Below are 9807 nucleotides of genomic sequence, written 5' to 3'. Positions count from 1 at the left end.
AGTTGTGGGTTATTAGTTGCCTATTGCTGGGCCATGCCAATATAATAAGATGGCAATACTATCAAAATTAGTTTGCACATTCGGTTCAATACTAATCAAACTACCAAAGGGTTACTTTATGGAACTTAAAAAACATAACAATAACACAATTCATCTGGAGGAAAAAAAAGGTCAAGAATTTCAAGGAGAATAATGAAAAACAAAGTGGGAATTTAAAGGGTCTAGTTGTAGCCAATTTCAAAATATATTGCAAAGCAGTAATCATTAAAAGTGTTTAGTACTGATTAAAAATAGAAAAGTTGATTCGTGAAACAAATTGGATCCATAAGATCTAAAAGCAAATAGATATAGTGTGATAGTATTTAATAAATCCAGGTCCCCAACTACTGGTGTTAAGGACTCGCTTTCTGAAAAAAAACCACAGGAAAAACTGGAAAGTCATTTGACAGAGATTTCAAACTATATGCCACAATAAGCTTCAAATGGATATGGAATTAATTATTTTTCCCCCAAACCCTGTGTCTATCCTAACATCTTTATTACTATCAAGGTCAACACCATTTTCCCTTTCTCACAGGCTTGCAGTATAGGTGTCATCTTCAAATTCTCACTTTCTCTCACCTCCCTTCCAACTGCCATATCCAATCTGTTGCCAAGGCCTGTAGATTTCACCTTTGCAACCTTCCTTAAATATGCTCCCCTTTTCTCCTCTGGCATTGCCACTACACTCTCTCTGTCATATTCAAGGCCCTTCATAAACTACTCCCCTCCTACCTTTTCATTCTTTTTATATCTTATTCCCTGCCATATAGTCTTTGATCCACTGTCATTGGCCTCCTTGCTCTGCCACAAGCAAGATACTCCATCTCTGAACTCCAGGCATTTTTTCTGGCTGTCATCCATTCCTGGAATGCTCTACCTCCTCATCTTTGCCTACTGGCTTCCCTGCCTTCCTTTAAGTCCCAACTATCATCTTGTATAGGAATCTTTTCTCAACACTTCTTAATTCTAGTGCCTTGCTTCTTTTGATTATTTCCTATTTTTCCTGTATGTAGCTTGTTTATATGTATTTGTTTGCTTGTCTTTCATACTAGATTGCAAGTTCCTTGAAGCCAGGGTCTGTATTTTGTCTCTTTTTGTATTCCCACTGCTTAGCACCATGCCTAGTACATAGAAGGTCCTTAAATGTTTCTTGACATATTGACTGACTGTTGAGGAACCAATTCTGATATGGAAAAGATTGTAAATACATGCAATACTTAACATAACTCATGTACTTTTCTATGGTTAGTTACCAAGAACAGGTCACTAATCTATATTGATTTATATTAGACTATTATAGGGTAAGAACTTCTTGATTAGGGTAGACTCCTTAGAATTGCCCAATATATATGCTCCTAATTCTATATAAACCCTCTGAAACAGGTCACAGTTTTTCACTAGTTATTTTTGTAAGACAGAAATTACCACATACTACCAGAAGTATTTATCATAGTTGGTTAAGGGATTTATAAAGAAAAACAATCCTTGAGCTACCATACTATTCATTATGTTCAGGAAAATGGGACAGGATGGTGATGGCTGCTAGCAATGAATTACTGACATAATTCCCCAGAGAGTTATCTAAGCAGGTAACACAGGCTGTGCAATTAGTGGAAGCTATTAGGTGTCAGTAGTTGGGTTTGGAAGGTTGGGGAGCAATACAGAATCACTGGGAGTCATTGGGATTGAAAAACTTTTCATTGACAAACATAGCATATTGTCAATATAGCAGACTTTCAACAGGGTTAATAAGAGCTGTCATACCCCACAGGTTTTTTGTGAGGATTAAATGGGATAATATATATAAAAAATGTATAAATCTGAAAGAGTTGTGTAAATGTTAGCTATAAAAGATTTATTGGTAGAAGACATATGACATAACTAAGAAAACCTGAGTTCAAGTTCTGTCTCTTGCACATATTGACTATGTGAACCTCCTAGTAGTTTAGGCAACTCTTTAAATTGTAGAGAATATGCCAGCCTGAGTTAGGAGAGAGTTTCTTCATCTGGCAGTTCTCTATAGCAGTGAAATCTCAGATTCAGTCTGTAACTCCATATAACATTTTAAGAGTATAGGTCTGAGTCACCCCCATCCCCTGCCCCAACTCCTTTAACAGTATATATAGCATTTGGGCAAGAAGTCAACATCTTTATATATTGCTAAGGGTGCATTTGGCTAGATTTTTGGAGGGAAGTGACTAACAAGACTAACTGGGCTTCTTTTTGTATTTAGTTAGCTGTAAAATTTTAAGAAAATTGGCCAACAAATTTGAAGCCCATACCATCTGAAGAGAAGTACTTCACCTAGTAAAATCTCTCTATTAAGAGGTAAAATATGAAATTCAATCTTACATGTACCAACAGACATCATAGCTCAGGGTATAGGAACAGAACTAACATTTTTTTTTTTTTGGCAATTGAGGTTAAGTGACTTGCCCAGGGTAGCACAGCTAGTTAGTGACAAGTGTTTGGTCTGAGGCCGGATTTGAACTCAGGTTCTCCTGACTTCAGGGCCAGCGCTATATCCACTGCACCACCTAGCTGCCCCAGAACTAACTTTTTAATAAATTTGAGTAACAATTCAAGAAATATTTACTCAGTTCAACAATCACCTATTATGTGTAATAGTGACTTGCACACAAGAAGTGACAGTAAAGATCTTACTCATGAAATCCTTTACTAGATAAGGAGGTAGTTCAGTCATATGGCAAAAGCAAAGGATTACAGATAGGGAGCCTGAGTGCTAAATTTGTAACCGTATAATGTTTAGTAAAGGAACTAGAGAAAGGAACATAGCATGTTGGGTGGATCCCTTGTAGAGGACACATGGAAGGATGTGACCAACATGTGTCTCACAGGATGAGACAATGCTAATGACTTGCAATCTGCATCGTTGCAGGGAGTGCCCATATCTGTAAGACCATGGATCCATTGAAGTATTGAATTGCAAGTCCTCGGGAATTACTGATGGGATAACATTTTGAGAAGGACTTCCACTCAATTCAGACTTACCTGAACATTTACAAGAAAAACATACACATCCTGGTTGCTGTGTTGTTCACACTTATTCTTGGCTTCTTGTTTTACCAAGAAAATCAGTCTTACCTGTGAACTGTAAATGAAACTAGTTTGAAGCATGTTATCAATAAAATTGAGGTCACAGATCCTATTTAATAAAAGGTTCAGAGTACAGATTAGTATGTTTGTTAGTAGTTCTGTGTTGCAGAACTTCAAAAACATTTTGATTGGGCAGTAGCATAACTATTAAAAGCTAGGGTACAGGGTTGTCATGACGAAGGCCATGAACCAGGCTTATGGGGGAGAAGGAGGAATAACCTAGTCCCTATGTACAAGATCACTAGTCCTAGTGATTCATAGATAAGATTAAGAGGATGTGGTGGACATTAAAAGAGGAGAAGTGATTTCTGAATGGTTTCAGAGGGTTCAGAGGGAGGGTGTGAAAGTGTCATTGTAGAGCAAGAAGTATGCCAATTCCTCTCACTGGCCTTATGTATCAGGAGGTATGAGAGAAATAACAGGAAGCTTAGTGGCTTGTAAAACCAATAGATGTGGAGTATTCAAGAGGAAATTAGATTGCAGTGAGTACAAGAAGGGGAAGGAAGAGACCTAGTATTAATAAAACAATAAGTACACAGAAGAAATGAAAGAAGTTCAAAAGAGGATTCAGAAAAGGAGGGTTATTTGTTACTGCCATGTTAAATTTATTTTACACTAAAAAAAAATCCAAACCTGTGCGTAATCGAAATTTATAGGTTTTTTTTTATACAGTCCTCTTTTCTATTTGTTATATATTGGATTTTCATTTTTATTGATATTTAAACTCATAATAAATAGAAAAATTAATTTTTAAAATGTTATGATACTTTGTTTCAGTGCTGACATGGAGACACTTGACCTTGAGCCAAAGTTTAATTAGCTCAGTAAGGTGTCTGAGGTCACCACCAGATGGTGCTGAAAGCCTGTAAACACCTGAGCCTTTTGGAAAGTCATAACCTTTTTTTATGCCATAGCCCTTTTGGAAATCCGGTAACACCTTCTCAGAATAATATTTTTAAATGAATAAAATCAAACACACAGGACTACAAAGGAAACCAATCATTTTGAAATATTGCCAAAATATTTTAAAAAATCATGAACCCCAGGTTAAGAACCTTTGCTCTCGGATTTATCATGACTGAACCCTGGCTAGTCATTTTCTAGCAGAACTTAGATTTGGGCAAATTCCAGGACCTATCCTCATCCCCAATGTAGAATGATATGTTTAAAGCTAGAAAGGACTTGTGGGGGCATCTAGTGCAATTCTTTATTTTTAGAGATGAGGATGCAAAGGTCCATATAGGTTATAACTTGCCCAAGGTCACACAGTGTGGCAGAGCTGGGATACAAACTGAGGATCCTCTGAGTCCAAATCCAATGCATTTTCTCCTGCATTATGTTGTATCTCAACGTGGTGGTAACATGTTTCCAGGCTTGACTTAGATGACATCCATCAATTATACTTGACTTAGAGATCCTACCCTGTAGGGGCCTTTCACTCTCTCAGTTTACTTTCTATTGCCCTTATAGATTCAGCACTTAATATATAGTGATCACATGATTTTTAATAATGTAAAACAAAATGCAGAAGAAAAATAAACATTTTCCCTGCCAAACTCACAACCTCTCAGATCCCTCCAGATCTTTAGTCCGTATGAGAAATCCCTGAGAGCTTGTAGAAAAGAAATGGGTAAGAGGCATTTGCCCCCATGCGTCTCAGGCTCATTGAGTAAATGGGAAAGCAAGGAATATGGCATTTCCTTATTTCACTGTTCAGCAGACAAATACAAGAATGGTAGCTGGTGGACCTTGGACTATACTAGGATATGTCAGTCATGGTTCAGATCCATAGTAACCAGTTCCATCTAACTGCTTCAGATTCCTTTTGTGCTACTAATGGTACTCTTGCTTCTATTTTAGCCGCTGAGGCTGCCGTATCATCAGAAGATGAAAAAGAGAGATGTAAAATACAGTTGGCCTTTTATCTTTTTGCATCTTTCCTAAGAAAAGATAATTGATAATCAAGATCCAGGGGGCTAAGGAGAGGACAAACAGTCCTCTGTGCCAGGATCATCCAGGATTCAAGGATTGCTCTGGAATTGTGTGTGTGTGTGTGTGTGTGTGTGTGACTTCCTTGGACTCAGAGGAAATAATTGAAAGAGATGAAAGGGTAGGGCAAATTATACTGGGCTACACTTTAAAGTGTTTTATGAATGTGTTATTAATTATTAAAATCTGTCCATTATTATCCATTTGGAATGCATATGCTTACTTGTAATGTCCCTATCTACTGTGGAGGCTCACCTGTTGGCCTTTGTCAGTTTCAGTTATGAATAATTTCTTTTCTTTGACCTTTGGCATATTTTATCTTTTACTCGAAGTTTCTAATATGTGACCTATTATGTTCCAGAAGGCCTTTATGTCTATTAATGTTGCAAACTGACATGTGTATGGTAGACAGAAAACAAAATAAAAACATTAAATTTATAAACAAATGATCATTAAAAGTAAACAAATTTGTTAGATACAAAAACAAGGTTAATTTCATCATTAGGCTTGAGATCAAAGAGATTTACCATGGGAATTCGAGCCCAGGTTGATCAAGAGGAAATAATCATTGGGGCAACTTGGTGGCACAGTGGACAAAGTACCAGGCCTGGAGTCAGGAGGACCTGACTTCAAATGCGGCCTTAGAGCAGACACTTGTCACCTACTAACTGTATGACCCTAGGCAAGTCAGTGCCTCGTCAAAAAAAAAAAAACAGAGAAAATAATGATCTTGTGATTATTATAGGAAAGAAAAAGAGCTTTTAGGAGACATTCAGATGAAAACAAAATAGCTTTGCAGACTGATATGATGGTGATGTGTGGAGATTTCAATTATAAGGTATTGTGCTGGGGAAGGATAAAAGATGGGAACAGATTGTCTGACCTTAGATTAGAATAAATGGGAGGGAAGATGAGGAAAATAAGGTCATTCATGACATTCTTATAAAGAACTTGAATGATTATGTGAAGATAGTATTGGAATAAATTTTACGTTAAGTCTTATAATTCCCTTTATATATACATTGTACCATTTGAACCTTAACATGTAATCTTACGGAATTTTAAAGGGATAGGATGATTTTAGCAGATACTTGAGCAGGTATAATTCCTATTAATAAGAATTGGCATAAATGGGGTATAAATGTTTATTTATGCCACTTTAGTCAGTTCTGGCTCCTTCCTTTTTTCATCTCTGTAAACCTCTGAAGCAAGGGAGCAAAGGGGAACGGTAGAAAACATTGTAATTTTTAGGAAATATCCTTCATCATCTATAAGCTTCACAAAGGTTCTTTTACTTGTAGAGTGTACTTTATGTTATTATACATGCCCAAGCATTTGATAGATACCATTTTGATTGTCATTGAAACTCAACATTGGAAAAAGATGAAGTTTATCATTTTACCCTTAAATTTCCCCTATTGTAACTATAGGAATAGAGAGGGAACTTGTGATTTCACTGGCACAGGGAATTCTGGTGAGGAATATGCCTCTACCAATACACTCAGTACCTTCTTCACAACTTAGTCTTAGAGACTTTCCTAGAGCACTATGAGGCTATGAGGCTATGAAACTTCATCCTGGTCACATGATAAGTATGTGTTAGTGGTATGTCTTGAAAATAGGCCTTCCAAAAAAAGAAAAAGAAAAGAAAGTAGGCCTTCCAGGCTTTAGGGTTAGTTCTCTATTCACAATGCTGTGCTGTTTCTCCCTGACAATTTTCTTTCAAAACCTATAGATTTCTAGTATTTCACCCTGAACATTATAGGTTCTGGTCTAAAATTCTCATTACAATTACATTGTATAAATTTTATTAATGAACCTATAGTTGCTTATGCCCCCTGGACTAAAATTTTTAAGCATCTACTTTATTTACTTTCAGGTTTAGTGTCTTTTTAATACAAATAACAAAGACAAGTATTTTCTACCACAGTTACATTTTAGTGATTGATAAACTGTGATGATATGCTGGCAGCTAAGTGGCCCAGTGGCTAGATTGCCAGACCTGAAGTCAGGAAGACTCATCTTCCTCAGTTCGAATCCGACCTCAGACACTTGGTCACTTAACCCCATTTGCCTTAGTTTCCTCATCTATAAAATGAGTAAATCTATAAAATGAGCTGAAGAAGGAAATGACAAACCACTCCAGTATCTTTACCAAGAAAACCCCAAATGAGGCCATGAAGAGTCAGACATGACTGAAAAAATGACTAAACAAAAAATTGAGATGAATAAAAAGTTTTGTTCTATTTCTCCTAAATTTATATCCAGGTCATTAAAATATGAATATAAATATTATAAATATATGTAAATATAAAGATAAAAATCTTTAAAGATTAGTCCAATTTTAGTATTCTGCTTTAAATATTTTGTATTCAACCTTTAGGATAGTTCCAAACTCATATTTAGGAAATATACCATATTTGTATATAAGTTTTTGATATAGTTAAAGTTCAAGCTCTAAGGACAAGGGCCATGTGACTGACTTTCATAGTACCATGTATAAGATAAGAACCATTGTAAACACTTAATAAATATTTATTGGATAAAATAATTCTTTTTAGGTTCATTTGAATACTTTAAAATATATTCAATTGAATCATTTTTTTCTTTATATTACATTCATTTCTGGGACAGAACTATCTCCTACAGTCCCCCATTGGATCCGACTTTACATCAAAAAACCAGTTAAGCAAAAGCACCAGATACAGTGACTGCATCAGAAAATCTATGTATCACATTGTCTTAGTAGTCCTTCACTTCTTTGTAGTAAAAAGAAAGGTATGTTTCATAATCTGTTTTCCAGGACCTTCACAGGTTATTCATGTACTCAATGTGACTTTCTTTTAGTGATTTATTTTTTCATTTACATAGTTGTAGTCATATATATTTTTCTTTTGGTTCTTTCTATTTCACAATATATCAGTTCATATGAATCTCCCCATGTTCTTCTGAATTCCTTTTTTCCATCATTTCTTCCTATACAATAATATTCCTTTAAGTTTTTATTTCAAAGGTTTTTAGCCATTCTATAATTGAAAGATATTCACTTTGTTTTCATGTCTTTCTTTCACAAATAGTGCCACTATGAGTTTTTTGGTACAGAGTGGACCTTTATTTATTTCTTTTACTTCCTTGAAATATAAGCTCAGAAGTAGGATTATTGGGTCGCAGAATATGGACAATTTAATCAATTTCATTGCATAATTACAATTTGATACCCAGAATTATTGGATCCATCAACAATGCACCCATGGGCCTATCTTCTCACAACCCTTCAAACATTAATTCTGGTTGTTATTGTTTTATTTTTGGCTGTCTTTGTCAATTGCATAGTATGAAGTGAAACCTCAGAGTTGTTTTTTAAAATTTGCACTGTTGGTGGAGTTGTAAATTGATCCAACCATTATGGTATATGGATACATTGGAACTCTGCTATAAAGAATGACAAATATGAATATATGAAATGCTAGAGAGAAAAGAATGAAGAGCCAAATGAATAATATACACAAATAACTTCGTTGTTGGTTGTTCAGTCGTTTCAGTTGTCTTCATGACATCATTTGAGTTGTCTTGACAAATTTACTGGAGTGGTTTTCCATTTCTTACCAGCTCATTTTACAGTTGAGGTAACTGTGGCAAATAGGGTTAAGTGACTTGCCCAGAATCATACAAGTAGTAAGTATCTGAGGCCAGATTTGAACTCAGGTCTTCCTGACTCCAGGCCCAGTACTCTATCTACTATACCACCTAGCTACCCCAAAGTGAGCATTAAGGGGTTAACAAATTCCTAGTCAAACACAACTTGTATCAGCTTGTATCCTTGATCTCATCCCTACCTGTCTTCTGCAGCTGTTCACTCCTTCTGTCCTCTCTTCTTTCTCTCTCATCTTAAACTACTGGCACCTTTCCTTCAGCCTATAAAACATTCATACCCCACCCCTAATCTTAAAAATCTTAAAAAAAACCCTCTCTTGATCTAATCATCCTCATTAGCTATCATCATATAGCTTTCCTCCCCTTCTCAAATTTTTTAAATTTATTTTTAGTTTTCAACAGCACTTCCATAAGCTTTTGAGTTTTAAATTTTTCTCCCCTTCCTTCCCCACCTCCCTCCCCAAGATGGCCTGTAATCTGATATAGGCTCTACATATACATTCCTATTAAACATATTTTCACATTAGTCTTGTTGTAAGGAAGAATTAGAATCAATAGGAAGAACCACAAGAAAGAGGAAACAAAACAAAACAGAAGAAAAAAAAGAGCAAATAGTATGTTTCCATCTGCATTCAGACTCCATAGTTCTTTCTCTGGATGTGAAGAAATACATCATGAGACTTTTGGAGATGTCTTAGATCCTTGCATTGCTGAGAAGAGCTAAGTCTGTCAAAGTTAGTCATTGCACAACATGGCTGTTACTGTATAGAATGTTCTCCTGGTTCTGCTCACTTCACTCAGCATCAGTCCATACAATTCTTTCCAGGTTTTTCTGAAGTCTGCTTGCTCATCATTTCTGATAGCACAATAGTATTTCATTACATTCATATACTATAACTTGTTCAGCCATTCCCCAGTTGAAGGGCATCCCCTCAATTTCCAGTTCTTTGCCACCACAGAAAGAAACTGCTATAAATGTTTTTGTACATGTGGGTCCTTTTGCCA

Source organism: Vombatus ursinus, unplaced genomic scaffold (genome assembly GCF_900497805.2).
Source record: "Vombatus ursinus unplaced genomic scaffold, bare-nosed wombat genome assembly UNPS02010788.1, whole genome shotgun sequence".
NCBI classification, from domain to species: Eukaryota; Metazoa; Chordata; class Mammalia; order Diprotodontia; family Vombatidae; genus Vombatus; species Vombatus ursinus.
Note: the sequence above shows the minus strand (reverse complement) of the source record.